Raw genomic sequence first — 20,156 nt, 5'->3', positions numbered from 1 at the left:
TTGTTTTCTGACTAATTTATTATTCAAGTACACATTGAGATTACCGTCAAAATAGGAAAGGGGACCCAACAGAAGCAGGCTGAAGTTCGAGCTGGAATAATGATTTTTCTGATACTTCGCTACCTCGCTATCAAAATTTTTTGACACTTCACCGTTAGCGAAGTAGCGAGACCCCATGAAATCAAAAGCCGGTGACTATGCAAATTGTCAGTACCGTGACTAAACTAGGTGGCGTGACAAGTAATAAATGCCATTTTCAAAAGTAGTTTAATAACATAAATAATTATCTGATGCCCCCTTGCATTTCACGGTGCCAAAATTCATTAAAGTGCCTGAGCTCGCTACCTCGCTATCGAAAAAATTGGACATCTTGCCATTAGCGAAGTAGTGAGGCCCCATGAAATTGAAGATTCAGTGGGACCTTTGGTGACGTGGGATGATAATTAGGACTGAAGTAAAATCTTGAAAGGCACCAACTATGAAAAATTTCATATTTCATCAATGCCCTTTTGATCAAATGTACAAAGAGATCTTGAGCATCAGATTGGAATGGAATCAACAGTCCTCGGTACCTCGCTTTGAAAATTTGCATGCTCTTTAAGCTATGTGATGTAGCGAGTATGAATCAAAAGACTACGTGCAATTTTCTCACCTTTGATAAAACTTATGATCAACAGCCGTCGTCTTCTCGCTATGAAGAGTTGCAAGGGAGATATGTATAGCAACATAGTGAATAGGGCCCACCACCTTCTTTCTAAGTAGGCCCAATAACATATCATCTGCCGATTCCAGATCTGATCGACGGTTGTTGCTGCTTTACTATGGCAAGGTGCTTGTTCTTTATGCATAATGAAGTACTGACATACTAACATGTGTCCTCAGTTGTTAGTGGGTCCGGATATAACTGACATCAAGGAAAGAGTTATGTACGTGGTGAGTTCTCATTGGGTGAATTGACTAACATGTCAAGTGCAATGCCTAGTTGTTCTCTCTGTATCACATGATCATAGGATTCTTGAAGATCAATGACATAGTTTTAAATACAAAATGTGGTGCCACTCTTTGTATTAATTAGACATGAAAGCATCGCACGTGAAAAAATAGAGTATAACATAGAAGATTTCATCAGTTCATCTTATGTGAGCAAAGATTTTGAGCCACTCTTGTGCAGAAGCAATTACTGAAGGAAAGTGTGTCAAAGTCTAGTAGAATTTGCAAAATTGTCTGTTTGTGGAAAGATTGCAAAAATACAGAAGGAAAACAGAGACGGAATTCAAGTAAGTAGTACTACCATAATCTTCGTAGGTTTTTCAAGTTCTAAAAAATAGTTCAAGATGCCTCCAAAGAAGGGATTTTTAGGTCAAATAAACTATTTGGATAGAAATGTGCATGATGACTTGCTTGAATTGCTCCCTGAGTCTACTGTAGAGACAGTGCAAGTTAAAAGGTTAACCTCTTTGAACCCTAGGCTAAGGATAGCTGATGGATTGTATGATAAAGGTAGATGGGTCCAGGATGCTCAAACTTCTCAAACTGGTTTGAGTTTGTTCAAAAAGTGGTTTGCAGAAAGGAAATTATATGCCCCTTATGCCAATATATGGAATTTTGATCTTGGAAAGCTAGTTGTTCCTAGTGTGTTTATGGGTTATGACCTTCTTGAAGCTATAGAGAAAAGTTATGATCAAGCCACTAAGGTAGTGAGAAGAATGAATGGTGAGGTTTTAATTACCATCAGTCCAGAAGAAATTAGGGAAGTTTTCAGTCTAGGACCTCTCACTAGGTATCATGTGCAAATTGATTTGATAGAGTTAGAAAAAGAATATATGTCCAAAAGGGATGTAGTTAGACAAGGTGCACTGAAGGCCCACATAGGCAGAATTGGAAACCTACCAGCAATAACATCATCTTCAAAAGAACCTTTCAAGAAATCATGCTTTAATGCCAGGGTAGTAGAGATATACAGGACCCTATGCAGAGTCTTTGGAGAGGGTGAAGAAGATTTTATTCCTGTGAGCTTCATGTATATGATCACGCAAATCTCCTCTTTTGGTGTAGAAATAATTTTTGATTTTGCATCTTACCTGGCTAATGAGATTCACAATGGATTGGTGGGGATTGTAAAGGGAAAGGTGGAAAAGGTTTGGGGTTAGTACTCCCTATTGATGCATATGTTTCTTTTTAAAGGGGTTACATATTTCGGTAAAGAAATGGTTTTAAATAGGGAACAAGAGGGGGAAGCACTACCAGTTCAATTATAGAGTGCAGACATGACTGGGGAAGTAGAAAATGCTAGTTTTGTTAGATTTGATAGGCACTTTGCTTCTAAACTAAGATGCCTCATATTAAGTGACAATCCCATAATTCCTAAGGCACTAATGCACCTTGTTAGGCCTATACAAAGACCCCATAGTCTAAAATTTTCACATGATTGGGGAGATATCATCCCATATCCAGTCTCAACTATCATTAGGGTTTATGGATTCAAAGGGACACCCCATGTACTACCCTATTAGGTGCCTTTAAAGGTAGGGGTAGCTGAATTTTTATGGCAGTTGGGAGGAGTGGAGGAGACCTTTTTGCACAAAAGGGGAACAGGATAAATTTTTCCTACTTGCACTGTGGCTCACCAGTTTGTAATAACTAAAGAGGGGTCGATCTTCCTCTACAAATTTTTGGATCAGTATAAGATGGCAGTATCTCACTCTCATTTTTGTGACACAGAAGATTTCTTCAATTCTGCTCTTAGAAATAGGATCAAGCTGCGTCTATGTTAGCATGAATTCTATTTCCCTGAAGATGTAATAAGAAATGAATATTCTCTCCAAGAGCAAGAAACAAAGAAAGAGAAATGGAGAGTCTATTCAAAAGTTTTGGAATTTATTAATTGTTTTGACAAGGATTATAGTCCTCTTAGTAATGCTGCAACTAATGTAGATAAAATAAATAAGCTCATGAATACATTCCCCAAAATAATGGAGGTAATGAATGAGAAGAAACAACGTTTTATTGATTCTTTCCCAGATAAAGCCAAGGAATTCATGAGAAAATTGGGTTTCACACCTAACATAGGGGCAGGTCCACTGGTTGTGCAAAAGAGGACAAGATATACTGTTATTCGGGATCAGATGCCCATTGTAAACAAAGGAAAACAGGTAATTGAATCTAATAGTACTATTTTTGAAGAAAGACCCCCTGAACCTTCTCCTAAAAGAAGAAAAATAATAAGGGAAGAGGAATCCCATGACGAAGGTTACTCACCTTCCCAAACTCTAATCAGAATTGAGGAAGAGCAGCTCACCAATGAGAAAATTGAACAAATGGGGTCACAAGAAGGAGTTTTTGTTACCCAAGAAAAAATTGATGAAGGGAACCCCCAGGAGCCTCCTGTGCCAAGTTTTGAATTAACTGTAGCAGATTTTAGAGGAATGGAATTAGATCCTATTTTGGAACAAGCTAGTCAGCAATTTTTGTTTGATAACAGTTTTGTAAAATCTAGGGCTTTCCATTAGTTTGCATGGAGGGCAAACATGCACATTTTTGAAAAAAGATGTAGGAATATGAAAACAGAGCATCCAGAAATGGATGAAGCCTATATTCAGAATCAAATAAAGGAACAAATGATACAAGAGTTCCAAAATATAACCCTTGAAGAGGGTAGACAGATGGTGAAAGATGCAAATATTTTATTATTGCCTAATTGGGATATTGCTGATGCCTTAATTTTAAATTCTGTGTCAAATAATTTAGGATTACAGGATCTAGATAAAGAGGAATTCTTGGGAACAACATTCAGTAATGATCAAGCTGCCCTTGTTATGTGGTCATTAATAAGAGGATCCAGGACTACTCCATTACAGCCTGATGATTCAGGACTAACAGGGAGTATCATTGTGAGGAGGGTCGCTGATACTTCACATGTATAGGCAACCCACATGAATGTGGACTATTCTAAATTTTCCTTGGCCACTATAGAAAAAGAAGAAAAGGAAATGACTGATCTGCAGGGTAAGTATGAAATAGTGGTGGATGCCTACAATAAAGAAGTAAAAAAGAGAATTGAGCTGGAAAACAAGATATATCAATTGGAGAAGATACTTGGGAAAAGAAAGGTGGGAGAATCCAGTACACTTAGAATTGCATACCCTTCACAGCAATTTTTTGGATCAACCACTATCATTGAAATACCTGACACCCTTGAAAGGCGCCAATTCTATATTGCAGAGGACTTTGAAGAAGAAAAAATAAAAATACATGAGTTGTAGATAGAATTTAGAAATCAACAGGAAGAAAAATTAAACCAGGGTGTGGTATATTTGAGGGATAAAATACAATGGTCAACTTTTTATGATCAGTTGACAAGAATTGTAACCCTCATGGATGAGTTGAACAGAGATAAGGATAAACTGACTCCTCTTGCACAGAAATGGAGGGAGAGGAATAATGATATTACAATCATATGTATATCTGCAGTCCAAATGCCTTATCATCAAGTTGAGAATTTTATTTATTTATTAAATAAGTCAAAGAATTTTGATGATGAAAGAGATTCTTTACAGAGAAGATTAACACTCTGTTTTTCCCAATATATTGCTGAAAAATTCACTTTATTTCCTTGTGCTTTAGAATCTGTTGATACAATAAAGGAAAAGAAAAAGTGGAAAAGGGAGTTGGACGAGTTATTTAATGAAGGAATAATAAACATGATGAGTGAGACTAGCCACTAGTTTTGGGCAAAGATAAATGAAGGGCTAGTAAAAATACAATTATTTTATATTGCTATGAGAAAAGAATTTGATGATTTAGAAGAAAGTGCAAATTCTTTAATAAAGATACAAAGAGAAGCTCTAAGTTTTGATTGGCCAGATAATGATGCTTTTAATAAATGGAAAAATTAGTTTATAGAACAGATGTCAGGAGAAGATGAGGAGGAAGATGCAAAAGTAACAGTTACCCTTGTAGTTAGTAATGAAGACATGGAAGATCCCTAGGTTAAAGTAAGTTTGCAGGTAACTGAAGATGATACATCACTTTCAGACCTCATGGCTATGTACTCCGAGGATGAAGAATGATTGTAAGACCAGATCATATTTTCTTGTCTTAACAACTGAGAAGCATAACAGAAAGGGACCCATCAAAGAATTGTTTGATGTAATAAGCCTTTTTGTTATTTTGTTCTTGTCTTTTTGATAGAAGTATATGTGAGTGCCTTTTTAAAAGGAAACCTGTCAGTTGTCTTTAGCCTAAAGCTTGTTTCATCTCACACTATTTAAGTGAGATCCCAAGGCTAAAGGAGGGTCCAAATTCTATTTCTTCTAAGTATTGTGCTTAGTCTAGTTTTTGGTCCAAATTTTGAAAGCAAGTTTGTAATGTATTTTTCTGTCAATTCTCTGAGAATAAATGAGGAAGGCCATTCTGAGTCTATTGTAAAAGATATACCCATTTCAAAGGAAATGAATACAAATTATGAACTATCCCCATATCAGTTCTTTTTGAATTTTGTCTCCTTTTAAATACTTAGCTACCTTGATGTTGTATGAGTAAAAGCTTGTGCAATTGAATGCAATCTAGTTAGGTTGTATATCCATTTATCATTGCTGTTAATTCAATGGATTAAATAAAGGCTTTGATGAATGTGATAAGATTCCTTAAGTATTGAAAAGGATTTTGAATGATAAGTTCTGATAAGAATTGCTGATAGAATTTTTTGTAAGGCAACAAATTAGATCTAAGAATTTTCTATAGACTCTGAACCCCAATGGATTAGGCACTGATCAAGTTATTTCAGCTGAAGGAGAAATATATTATAAATGGTTATTCAAATGCATCATCAAATCAAATTTTACTTTTATTTCCTGTAGATCTTCAAAGTTGGCCAGCACTTGTCTGCATGGAATGTTTTAGCTTCAGTTAGCCATTGTTGTAAAAAACATCTGCAGATGTATAGAAGAATTCTTGGCCATATCTATTTATGGGATGTGTTTACCAAGTTAGTAAGAATTATGTACATGTTTGAGGATCTTGAAATGAGAATCAGAATGAAACTAAGAATAATCCTCATACAGTTGTTCCAGTTTTGAACCATCCCTGGGTACACCCACCCTGGCTTTGCAGAGCCAAAAGAGTAGAAAACCATCTGTGGTTTTGTTGAAGTTGGGTCCAAATACCTTACATATGTAGTTGTTAATAAGAATAGGCTAGTCTTTAGATTGTATATGTATTTTCATTCTGGTATTAAGCATTTTGTCACTTAGTAGTTTTAGTACATTTTAAAACACCAACAAAATGACGACTCTGCTGGGGAGTTGTCCAACACATCTATGAAAAGTACTGCAGTTTCTTTGGTCCTGCTATGTACATGCGTGTCATGTGATCTAAGTTTTTCCTGTGGTTATAAGGGAACCTTTTAGTGTCAAACCTTGATAATTTTAAAGAAGATAGAGCTCAAGTACCATTGCTACACACTGACATACCCAGCCTATCCAAGTGTCTTATCTAACAAGCAAGAGTTGCAGTCTTATGACATCAGTGATTGGTCTGTCTGTGCCATATATTTTTGTCTCTACTTGTGTATTGTTTTCCTTCAGTCAGCAAAAGTGTCATTATATATTTTTCTGAAATAGGGTGGTGACTCAGTCAAAGTTTTGAAGCTAGTGCTTATTGTAACAAAAAGGTGAATATGGTTGACAAAAGAAAAAACACAAGAGCTTACATGAGAGTCAATCCTGATGTATCAATGTATATTGATCTACCCCAAGGTGGTAGGAAGAACCAAAATAAGAAAAAGGTAGATCCAAATCCCACTTGGAAACCCAAAGGTAATGCATCTATCAATTCCCATTATCAACCAGTAATAGGAAGAGAGTCTTCTTCGCTTAGCTTTGAATCCGAAACTACAAGACTCTTAGGAGGCATTTTCAGTACCCCATTACCAGATGAAAGATTTTTTCAAGACAAGGACATGTCTACTATGGGAATTGCTTCATTAAGACTAGATCCTATATCAGATATGAATTATAGGCTAGATTTTAGGAGTTCCTCTGATAATCCTTTTAATCCCAGACTAGCACCATATGTAGAACCAAACCTTATAGATCTAGATGACCCTGCTGATTCTGAGGAAACTTCTACAGATACTAAAGAAGTGCACTCTGAAATAGAATTTTTGAAGAAATGGATTGCTGAGGAAGAAGCTAAATGCATTCATTTTAAAAAAGAGAAGGAGCAAGCCACCTTAGATGCCATAATAGAAAGAGATGCTCTGCTAAGAAGGATGACTGCTTTGAAAGAGAAAAATAAAAATTTAGAAGAGAATACTACAACTCTCCATAAGGATGTTTTTGGAGATGTTGATAATCTGAGAGCTAAAGTTCAAGAATAGGAGAAATGCCTAAATCAAAGGCTAGAACCAGTTATTGCTCAAGTTAAAGCCTATAAACCTATTCAAGTGGATCCTGTAGAACCCCTGCAAAAGCTCCAGATAAAGGGAAAGGAAAGGCTATCAGAATCCAAATAAATGAGCCTCAAGCTATACCAAGAAAACCTATACAACCCTCCATGTCAAAATTAGATCTAGATCTTGAGAAGGCTCGAAATGAGAGGGAAGATCTTGCAAAAGAACTTGAGAAGGTTGAGAATGAAGCTCAAGCTGCAGAAACTAGAAGGAAAATCCAATTCATAAAGTCTAATTCTGCATTGGCTTCATGGCCCAATTTGTCTATCCCACCTACAAATCCTACACCAGCTAGTGGTCCCATAATTTCAACTCAGGCAGTACCCCAATCTGCTCCTACCTACTCTTCCACTATTGGCACCCAAGTCCCATTTGTCCCTCCACAATAGTCCCAAGCTACTCCCCTGAGTCAAGCTAATATAGCTAGTACCTCAAATGTTCTTGGTTTCCAAAAGAAACCTATATACCTGGAAAAGTATAGACAAATATCATTTGCTAGCATTCCTAGTGCCCCACATCCCATATCATTTGATTTAAGAGATAAAGTGGTTACGTTTTTTGGAAATAATGCTATTACTGGTGAAGAACATTTGAGGATTTTCATTGACATGTTGAATGATTATGAAGTTGAACATGAAGACATGGTAATGAAATTGTTTGTGCATTCACTAACAGAGGATGCAAGGGATTGGTTTAGGAGGTTTCTTGATGACATCATTACCACATGGAGTGATTTGGAGAAATTATTCAAGGAGCAATATGGGGACAACACTAATGCATGATTTATGTTGAACGAGTTCAACAATATCAAGAAGAATCTAAATGAGTCCACATTTTATTTCAATGTGAGATTCCAAAAAGGTATGTACAGACTTTTTCAAGTTATGAGGTTAAATGAAGACTTCTGTCACACAACCTATTTCAATGCTTTTGATAGCAAAATGGCTTATCAATTAAGGGATAAAGATCCTAAAACTTTAAGAGATGCCTATAAAGTTGCAGTAAATATAGAGAATAATAGGAAGGCATCTAGAAAATTAGGTAGGAGGGATGATCCTAAGCTTTTTAATCCTAAAAAAAATAATAAAAGGGAGGGTGACAACATTTATATAGGAAAGAAGCCCGAGGAACCTACTATAGGCTAGGTTTTAGAAATGTTCAAGAAGATGAATCCCACTAGTTTCAATAAGCCAAATGTTGCTAAAAGACCCCCTATGAATAACAACAATTTCAATAGGTAGCCTAGAATGCAAAATTACCCTTACACCACTCAGTGGAAAGATGGTAAACCAGTTCCCAACCAGACCCAAAATGTGAAGGATAAGGGTAATCCAGACCCCCTATAAAGGAACACTGTAAATATGAATGATGATGTACCATGGTGCATTATATGCCAATCACCTCATTCTACTGATTATTGTGTTTTTGCTCAGTCATTTGCCCAAGCTCAAGGAGTGCAACCTAAAGAAGAAACTAAAGACAAAACCCATGATGATATAAGTTGCAATATGGTGAATATATGTGATGATTTTATAGATTCTGATTCATAAGAGCCTGAAAATGATATTACTAGCCAGAGAATTGCTTACCATCTACATCATCAGCAAGTGCTTTTAGATGATGAAGGGTATGATACAGATAAGTTATGCAATACATTTTATGATGTAGGTCTCACAAGTTTAAGAATGCCCTCCAAGGAGGAAATTGATAGAATTACAACAGAAATGATTTCACAAGTCCATAGTAATTATAATTTGAGAAATAGAGCAATAAATAATGACACAGAAAGGCCATCTAGTATATTCATCAAAGACATCACTCATAAGATGAATGATCAAAACAAGAAAGTCAATGTAGATGTGCCTAAGACCAAGGAAAACAAGGGTAAGAAATGGGAACCTAAGAAGAAGGTTCAATTTCAGATAAGTGAAGCCACAAAACCAGTTGTGCAACCAAAGAAATTAGAACCTGATGTTATCAAGAAAAATGTGGTACCTACTGCTCAAAAGATTCTGACTCCAGGTACTATTGTAAAACCTACTTTGGTTGAACCTGTTGATATGATATCCATGTTATCACAAATTACTGTAAAAGTGCCCTTGTTTGAACTTTTTAGAATTGAAGAGCATAAGAATAAGGCTTTGTCATGGTTGGGTAGAATAGTAAACAATAATATTATTGTAGATCAAACTGTATCCCAATAGACCCCATTAGTAATAGAGGACAGTGGTATTATATCCCAGATTCCTCAAATGTTTCTAGATGATTCCTCAGTGGAATTCATAGAAGATATTGATCCTTTTTTCCTAAGTCTAATCATAAAAGGGAAGACCTTAAAAAATTGCATGATAGACTCAGGAGCTTCCAACACTATAATGCCTTTCAAAGTAATGGAAGCCTTAGGATTGAAGGTGGATACCAAGCAGGGTAGATGCAAAGGGATGGGTGCTAGGGAAGTCCCAGTCATAGGCACCATAAATGCCTTACCATTCAAACTAGTTGCATATTCTGAAGTAGAATTAACCATGTCTATCCTTGTGGTAGATATACCTCCACATTATGGAATGTTACTCTCCAAAAAATGGAGTGCTACCATGGGGGGAAGCCTACAATGTGATCTTACTTATCCCACTTTTCATATAGAGGACAAAGCTATCAGGGTAAATAGGGAACCAAGAGTTAACCACATTTTAGGTGAAGAAATTGACAAAGATACCACTTGTTTCCTAGATACTAGGATTAGTGCTTTCAGGGCTGAATTAATTATTCAGGAAGTTGAAAATTTACTTGCTATCATTGAAAATGAAGTTGAATGTTGCATGAATTCACCAAAATTACGGACAATGTTCTTTGATGGGGCTAGTTCTAAAGATGGTGCAGGGGCAGGTGTAGTTTTTGTGTCTTTTGAAAATAACACTTTTAGGTATTCATTCACCTTGAAGTTTACCTGCACTAATAATATTGCAGAATATGAAGCATTGCTGCTAGGACTCAAAGTTTCCATACATCATAAAATTAAGAAATTATGTGTCATAGGGGATTCTGAACTAATTATCTCTCAGATCAAAGGAACCTACTCATCCAAGAATAAGAGATTGAAACAATATAGAAATGTAGTTTGGGATCATATAGAATTCTTTGATGCATTTGGGATCTCATGGAGAGATAGGACCCAAAAAAAGATTCCTGATCTGTTGGAAAATGTAGCAATCAAGCCAAAATAAATATCATTTGCAGGAATCTCCTAGATTGAGGTGCAAAATAGACTTTCCATACCCGACAACATTGAAAATTGGCAGGTTTTTGAAGATGACAAAGATATTACAAATTTTTTGTTAAATGAAGACAAGTACCATGGTCAGGAGATGGATTGTAGTGGACTGATTGAAACCATAAATGGGAAGGAAACCATTTTTGGTCAAGAAATAATGCAATTGAAAACAAATAAGATGCCGAAGGGGTTAGTAGTCTTGGAAAATATTTTTGATAGCCAAGACAGAGTAAAATCAGGAGTTAATGACCCCAAACCCCAGGAGTTAGAAGAAATAAACTTGGGTACTAATGAAGTTCCTAAAAGGGTTTATATTGGCTAAGATCTACTTGTTGAAATCAGGAAAACATTGATTGACCTACTTAGAAAATACAGACATGTTTTCGCTTGTTCATATGATGACCTTAAGGCTTACAGGGAGGATCTTTTCCAGCATGTCATACCATTGAAGGAAAATGTAAGAACTTTTAGGAAAAAACAAAGACCAATCAATCCTACCCTTGCCCCAAAAATGCAAGAAGAATTGAGAAAACTAAGAGATGGTGGGATAATCAAACCAATCAAGCATTCCAGCTAGGTTTCAACCTTGGTTCCTGTCAGGAAGAAGAATGGAGATATTAGGCTTTGTGTTGATTTTAGAAGCCATGTTAGAGCAAGTGACTGGCTCTGAATTGATGTCAATGATGGATGGTTTCTCTGGATATAATCAAGTTCTAGTAAAAAAAAGTGAACAGTTCAAGACAGCCTTCACAACCCCATGGGGAACATATGTGTATGTGAGGATGCCTTTTGGCTTGATTAATGCAGGAGCTACCTTCCAAAGAGCCATGGATGTAGCATTTCATGAGTATATTGAAAAATTTATTGTTGTGTACTAGGATGATCTTACAACGTATTCTAATAAGGCTGAAGATCACTACAAACATTTGGAAAAAATCTTTATAAAAGCCTTGGAATATGGAGTATCTTTAAACCCAAAGAAATGCACATTCGGGGTCACAGAAGGAAAATTATTAAGACACATAGTGTCTAAGGATGGGGTAAAAATAGATCCTAAAAGGGTAGCAGCTATTGATAAAGTTCCCAAACCAAAAAATGTGAAAGGAATTTAGTCCTTTTTTGGCCAAGTCAATTTTTTGAGGAGATTTGTTACCAATTTTTCTGAAATTAGTAGACCCATCTCAAAGATGCTCAAGAAGGGAGCCACTATGGATTGGAATGGTGAACCTTCACAAGCATTCTAGGATATAAAAACTGCAATAAAGAATTCTCTAGTGATGAGGACCCCAGATTATGCAAAACCCCTGCATGTTTTCTCTTTTGCATCATTCCATACCGTAGCAGCAGTCTTATTGCAGAAGAATCAAGAAGGATATGAGCAGCCGAATTCCTTTTTCAGAAGGTCACTACAGCCTGCTGAACTGAAGTATGAAATAAATGAAAAGCAAGGATATGCTTTGGTAAAGGTTGTAAAAGCTTTCAGATGTTACTTGGTATGTGCTACTATTATTGCTTTTGTACCTAGTGCTGCAGTCAAAGATATATTCTCTCAACAAGAAGTATTAGGCAGGAGGTGTAGATTGATCAATATAATCCAGGAATTTAACATTGATATACAAATAACAAAGTTAGTAAGAGGTCAAGGTTTGGCCAAACTCATGGCTGAAACTAATCTAGAGGCTAATAAGATAAATCTGGTAAATGATGATCTTAGAGCTGACTTATGTGACACAGACCAATGTGATTGGTATACCAATGTCATATATTACTTGCAACATATGGAAGCTCCTCCCCATCTACCTGAAAATGAAAAGAGGAATACAAAATTGTAAGCTATCAGGTATGTAATTGTCCAAAGTAGTCTATGGTGGAGAAATTTTGAGGGAGTATTATTGAAATGTGTTGATAAGGAAAGGGCAAAAGAGGTTTTGAAAGAAATGCATGCTGGAGTGTGTGGGGGGCACTATATGGCCAAAACTACTACACATAAGATAATGAGGGCTGGATTCTAGTGGCCTTCTCTTTTCAAGGATGCTCAAGTTATGGTTAGGAAATGTGATCCTTGTCAGAGGTTTGCTGGAAAGATGAAGTTCTCAAGAAATACTCCATTAAAGCTAGTGGAGATTCAAGCACCTTTTCAACAATGGGGTCTGGACTTCATAGGAGAGATTTTCCCCAAGTCTAGCACTGGCTATTCTTGGATTTTGGTTGCCACTGACTACTTTACAAAATGGGTAGAGGCTATCCCCATAAGAAATGCAACAAGTAAAGTGGTAAATAATTTCCTATTGAATAATATTATTTCTAGATTTGGATGTCCACAGAGAATTGTAACAGATAATGCTATGTGCTTCAGATCTGAGGAATTCATCAAGTTTTGTGATAAATATGGAATGACAAGGTCATCATCTGCTCCATATCATCCACAAGGGAATGGACAAGCTGAGTCCACAAAATAGAGCCTGTTGAAGGTCATTAAGAGAACCTTGGATGATAATAAAAAGGCATGGGATTCCAAGTTACAGTTGGCAATATGGGCTGACAGAGTAACTGTAAAGAAAGCAATTGGTGTAGCTCCATTTGATTTAGTGTACGAGATTATGGACAGAATGCCTCAGAACAACTTGATGGGACTATACAATTACATCCAGTTATATGATGAAGATACTACAAATGAAATGCAAGAAAGAATGGATGAATTGGTAGGACTGATCGAAACCAGAAAAGAAGCATCTTTAAGAAACCAAAAGTTGCAATTACAAGTCAAGACACTCTATGATAAAAAATGAAGTCCATGTCAGCATGAATTCTATTTCCCTGAAGATGTAATAAGAAATGAATATTCTCTCTAGGAGCAAGAAACAAAGAAAGAGAAATGGAGAGTGTATTCAAAAGTTTTGGAATTTATTAATTTTTTTGACAAGGATTACAGTCCTCTTAGTAATGTTGCAACTAATGCAGATAAAATAAATAAGCTCATGAATACATTCCCTGAAATAATGGAGGTAATGAATGAGAAGAAACAACATTTTATTGATTCTTTCCCAAATAAAGCTAGGGAAGTCATGAGAAAATTGGGTTTCACACCTAACATAGGGCCAGGTCCACTGGTTGTGTGAAAGAGGACAAGATATATTGTTATTCGGGATCAGATGCCCATTGTATACAAAGGAAAATAGGTAATTGAATCTAATAGTACTATTTTTGAAGAAAGACCCCCTGAACCTTCTCCTAAAAGAAGAAAAATAATAAGGGAAGAGGAATCCCATGACGAAGGTTACTCACCTTCACAAACTCTAATCAGAATTGAGGAAGAGCAGCTCACCAATGAGCAAATTGAACAAATGGGGTCACAAGGAGGAGTTTTTGTTACCCAAGAAAAAATTGATGAAGGGAACCCCCAGGAGCCTCTTGTGCCAAGTTTTGAATTAACTATTGTAGATTTCAGAGGAAGGGAATTAGATCCTATTTTGGAACAAGCCAGTCAACAATTTTTGTTTGATAACAGTTTTGTAAAATCTAGGGCTTTCCATCAATTTGCATGGAGGGAAAACATGCACATTTTTGAAAAAAGATGTAGGAATATGAAAATAGAGCATCCAGAAATGGATGAAGCCTCTATTCAGAATCAAATAAAGGAAAAAATGATACAAGAGTTCCAAAATATAACCCCTGAAGAGGGTAGAGAGATGGTGAAAGATGCAAATATTTTATTATTTCCTAATTGGGATATTGATGATGCCTTAATTTTTAATTCTATGTCAAATAATTTAGGATTACAGGATCCAGATAAAAAGGAATTCTTGGGAACAACATTCAGTAATGCTCAAGCTGCCCTTGTTATGTGGTCATTAAGAAGAGGATCCAGGACTACTCCATTACAACCCAATGATTCAGGACTAACAGGGAGTATCATTGTGAGGAGGGTCGCTGATACTTCACATGTACAGGCAGCCCACATGAATGTGGACTATTCTAAATTTTCCTTGGCCACTACAAAAAAAGAAGAAAAGGAAATGACTAATCTATAGGGTAAGTACGAAATAGTGGTGGAAGCCTAAAATAAAGAAGTAAAAAAGAGAATTGATCTGGAAAACAAGATATCTCAATTGGAGAAGATACTTGGGAAAAGAAAGGTGGGAGAATCCAGTACACTTAGAATTGCATACCCTTCACAACCATTTTTTGGATAAACCCCTATCATTGAAATACCTGACACCCTTGAAAGGCCCCAATTCTATACTGCAGAGGACTTTGAAGAAGAAAAAACAAAATTACATGAGTTGCAGATAGAATTTAGAAATCAACCGGAAGGAAAATTAAAGTAGGGTGTGGTATATTTGAGGGATAAAATACAATGGTCAAATTTTTATGATCAGTTGACAAGAATTGTAACCCTCATGGATGAGTTGAACAGAGATAAGGATAAACTGACTCCTCTTGCATAGAAATGGAGGGAGAGGAATAATGATATTACAATCATATGTATATCTGCAGTCCAAATGCCTTATCATCAAGTTGAGAAAATTTTTGATTTATTAAATAAGTTAGAGAATTTTAATGATGAAAGATATTCTTTACAGAGAAGATTAACACTCTATTTTTCCCAATATATTGCTGAAAAATTCACTTTATTTCCTTGTGCTTTAGAATCTGTTGATACAATAAAGGAAAAGAAAAAGTGGAAAAGAGAGTTGGACGAGTTATTTAGTGAAAGAATAATAAACATGATGAGTGAGACTAGCCACTAGTTCTGGGCAAAGATAAATAAAGAGCTAGTAAAAATACAGTTATTTTATACTGCTATGAGAAAAGAATTTGATGATTTAGAAGAAAGTGCAAATTCTTTAATAAATATACAAAGAGAAGCTCTAAGTTTTGATTGGCCAGATGATGATGCTTTTAATAAATGGAAAAATTAGTTTATAGAACAGATGTCAGGAGAAGATGAGGAGGAAGATGCAAAAGTAACAGTTACCCTTGTAGTTAGTAATGAAGACATGGAAGATCCCTAGGTTAAAGTAAGTTTGCAGGTAACTGAAGATGATACATCACTTTCAGACCTCATGGCTATGTACTACAAGGATGAAGAATGATTGTAAGATCAGATCATATTTTCTTGTCTCAAAAATTGAGAAGCATAACAAAAAGGGACCCACCAAAGAATTGTTTGATGTAATAAGCCTTTGTATTATTTTGTTCTTGTATTTTTGATAGAAGTGTATGTGAGTGCCTTTTTAAAAGGACACCTGTCATTTGTCTTTAGCCTAAAGCTTGTTGCATCTCACACTATTTAAGTGAGATCCCAAGGCTGAAGAATGGTCTGAATTCTATTTCTTCTAAGTATTGTGCTTAGTCTGGTTTTTGGTCCAAATTTTGAAAGCAAGTTTGTAATGTATTTTTCTGTCAATTCTCTGAGAATACATGAATATAGAATGAGCTGTGTTTCTTTCTGAAGGCCATTCTGAGTCTATTGTAAAAGATATACCCATTTCAAAGGAAATGAATACAAATTATGAACTGTCCCCATATCAGTTCTTTCTGAATTTTGTCTCCTTTTAAATATTTAGCTACCTTGATGTTGTATGAGTAAAAGCTTGTGCAATTGAATGCAATCTAGTTAGGTTGTATATCCATTTACCATTGCTGTTAATTCAATGGATTAAATAAATGCTTTGATGAATGTGATAAGATTCCTTAAGTATTGAAAAGGATTTTGAATGATAAGTTCTGATAAGAATTGCTGATAGAATTTGTCGTAAGGCAAAAAATTAGATCTAAGAATTTTCTATAGACTCTGAATCCCAATGGATTAGGCACTAATCAAGTTATTTCAGCTGAAGGAGAAATATATTATAAATGGTTATTCAAATGCATCATCAAATCAAATTTTACTTTTATTTCCTATAGATCTTCAAAGTTGGCCAACACTTGTCTGGATGGAATGTTTTAGCTTCTGTTAGCCATTGTTGTAAAAACCATCTGTAGATCTATAGAAGAATTCTTGGCCATATCTATTTATGGGATGTGTTTACCAAGTTAGTAAGAATTATGTACATGTTTGAGGATCTTGAAATGAGAATCAAAATGAAACTAAGAATAATCCTCATATAGTTGTTCTAGTTTTAAACCATCCCTGGGTACACCCACCCTGGCTTTGCAGAGCCAAAAGAGTAGAAAACCATCTGTAGTTTTGTTGAAGTTGGGTCCAAATACCTTACATATGCAGTTTTTAATAAGAATAGGCTAGTCTTTGGATTGGGTATGTACTATCATTCTGGTATTAAGCATTTTGTCGCTTCGTAGTTTTAGCACATTTTAAAACACCAACACACTTAGGTCCAACTTGAGAAATCAAAAAATATTGCTCATTCACTCTATTTCTTGTCATCACTCTTTTGTCTTTGCTTCCAATAGTTTCCTCTGTAGTGTGATTCTTTGCTGAATTCTTGTTTGGTGTAGGAATTGCTAATTCAACTCTTATCTCTTCTCTTGGTTACGTTCTCTATTCTCCTCTTTGTTAACAAATTTGTACATCATTCTAAAAGTCATTTTTAGTCTCAAAAAAAACTTCAAAATTCTCTTTAACATATCTAGGATCATCTTCCTCTTTATAATCATATATAATAGATACTAAAGACATGTCTTCTAATATTTTTTATTTCACATCCAATTTAGTCTCATTCTCTTTGTCATCACCATCATTCAAGAATCTTTCCATTCTTTCCTTAAATTCTTCATCATCATTAGAAAGATAATTCTTTCTAGTCTTCTATTTTGTATTAGGACATATAGACAAAAAAAAAAACCAAATTCTTTACATGTCAAACAAACAAAAAAATTTCATACCTTCTAGATCCCTTTTCATAAGTAGATCAATACCTTCTTTGATCTTCTTCTTTAGATCTATATTTGTCTTTACTTGTGCTTCTATTCTTTTGTATGCAACAAAAGGTTTCTGGATCTAGAAAGTCAATGCTCTATTCTGTACACAATTCTGATATCTCACCAAGAAGCTCCATCTTTTCAATATCCAAATTACCTCCATCTAAATTAGGACTATCTTCTTTGAAGTGACTCACCATTGATCTCCCAAGGCTATTAATATTTTTGTTCAAGGACCTGATGCTCTGATACGAATAGCTAGAAAGTAACGTCCACCAATATAACTAGGGGGGTGAATATGTTATCAACTAATATGAAAAATATCAACCTTTTTAACCCTTAACCATATGGATAATGTAATCAAAAACCATAACAAGATACTCATACACAATAACACCAAATATTTTAAATAGGGAAACCTTTGATTAGAGGGAAATCCCCAGTGGGAATGGTGCCCATAAAATTATGTACTAATTTAAATATTCCTTGTTATAGGATGGAAACTATTACGAGTCAATAAAATACATCCAATACAAATCAATCCCTATTAGGAGACTTTGAATCCCTATTAAGAGATTCCAACCCTATTAGGATTTGTGGAAGGTAGATGGACCCACTATCAAAATAGCTTCAGTGGCAAGATCACTTTACTAATGGTCCAACTAATCTCTGTATTATTCCTTGAGAAATAAAAGAAATGAACTATACTTGTACTTCCTCTTTCTCTATCCTATCAACCAAAAATCTCTTCTTTTGATCTTGATACTAGATCACTATCTTTGCATCCAATAATCCCTTGGATTTCTTACTTGTATTTACCAAATACTCTACTTTTGTTTGTACAATCCACACACTTGATACACTTCCAAATAAGAAAAATATCTTTCCTTTATACCATGTCCTCAAAATAATTCCTCGAGTCAGCCTTGAGGCTTTCCCAATTAATTATAACAAGACCTCATTAAGAGAATTAATTATATTAATTACACAAAATTATCAACTCATAATCGTTAAAAATTTTTACACGTGTGACTCCGGACCTAGTGTTTACATCAAGGTCAAATCATTTGTTAATTAATGACTTAACACTTAGTCACTTGTTCATAGTTGCTACCAATTTCCATATGCAGAAAGAAGTGTCTGTCAAGCTTGACAGAGTCTACCAAGCTCATTACTGTAATAGAAAAAGATTTTAGTGTTAACCAAGCTTTGGTATGTCTACCAAGTCTATCAATGACTACAAAGCTACTATGTGTTAACAAAGTAGAATGAAGGTAGTGTTGATTCAACATCAATATTAACCGTGTCTACTATGTTCTTCAGTATTCATTGAGGCACCCAATGCCAACCAAGTTCCTACCACTCTAGAGTGATCAATGTGAACCAAGCACCTATATCAAAAAAATTCTAGTCTTCCAAGTTCATAGTGTTATTGAGTGTCAAAATATCACCTGGGTGGTCTTCAAAACTTGTGTTATAATAGTAAGCTAACTTAATGAATATTGTTTGAATTAGGTATTGTAGTTGACTCTAGAAAGTAATGTATTGGATTAGTATATATGAAATACATCTTATAATATCCAAATCATCTATGTAAATTAAGAAGGAATCAATATGAGTGCAATTTAAGAAGGCTACAATAAGTATAAGGAAAAGCATAGTCTTATCTATCACAACAAGGCGATCATTGTATTTCAAAAGAAACTCATTTAGCAAACTAAGTTGTAGATCATAGATCCACCACTGATTCATCCTAATAGGTGCATCAGTCAAATCCTCTAACAAGGTGGACTTAACAGTCTTTTCCAAGTCTCCTAACTGAGTGCATACTTCATTGTATGTTATAAATTCTTTCACAAGTTGGACATAATAGTCTAGATTGCTCCTAATAGGGTAGATCACCAGAAGTGATAAATTGTAAAATTTAACTAGATAACTTTATGCTACTATAATAAAGTTTATGGGTATCATCCCCACCCCAATTTTACTTTCTATTTGGAAGGTTTCTGGGTTATCAAATATTGTGTCTAAGTGTTATGAATATTTTATTTCTTTTAGTCTTTCATGCATGCAATTAGATTAGATTATATAATGAAGGTTTAATTGGTGAATTAATGTACAAGTTTTATTAGTTCCTAATTCAACCCCTACCCCTCTCAGTCACCCAGTCTATACTACATTTCCAATAATTGGTATCAAAGCATTGGTTGTCACATCAAAAGTTTAGTAGCTTGAGAAAATATTAGAGGCAATGGACGTATATAAACTAGAGAAAGCTATTGAAAATAAAAATTTGGATCTACAATTGGCCATGGAACAATTCAAGAAAATGAAGGAGTAAATCTCTCAATCCCTAAAAAGAAGAAAAGACCATGCAACACAAATGAATGACAATCTCTACATTTAAGAAAGAATTGAATACATTTGTCAACACAGAAGTTTAGATGAAGCCGATGCAACAATGAAGGATCTACGTAATCCTACTCTTCATGAAGAAGTTAGAAAGATGAAAAGAAAACAAGAAATTCAATCAATCAAAATGTGTGAAGT

Source organism: Cupressus sempervirens, chromosome 8 (assembly GCF_028749045.1).
Source record: "Cupressus sempervirens isolate cs-2001-9-10 chromosome 8, ASM2874904v1, whole genome shotgun sequence".
Taxonomy (NCBI): Eukaryota; Viridiplantae; Streptophyta; class Pinopsida; order Cupressales; family Cupressaceae; genus Cupressus; species Cupressus sempervirens.
The sequence above is the reverse complement of the archived record's forward strand: the minus strand, read 5'-3'. Positions refer to the sequence as shown.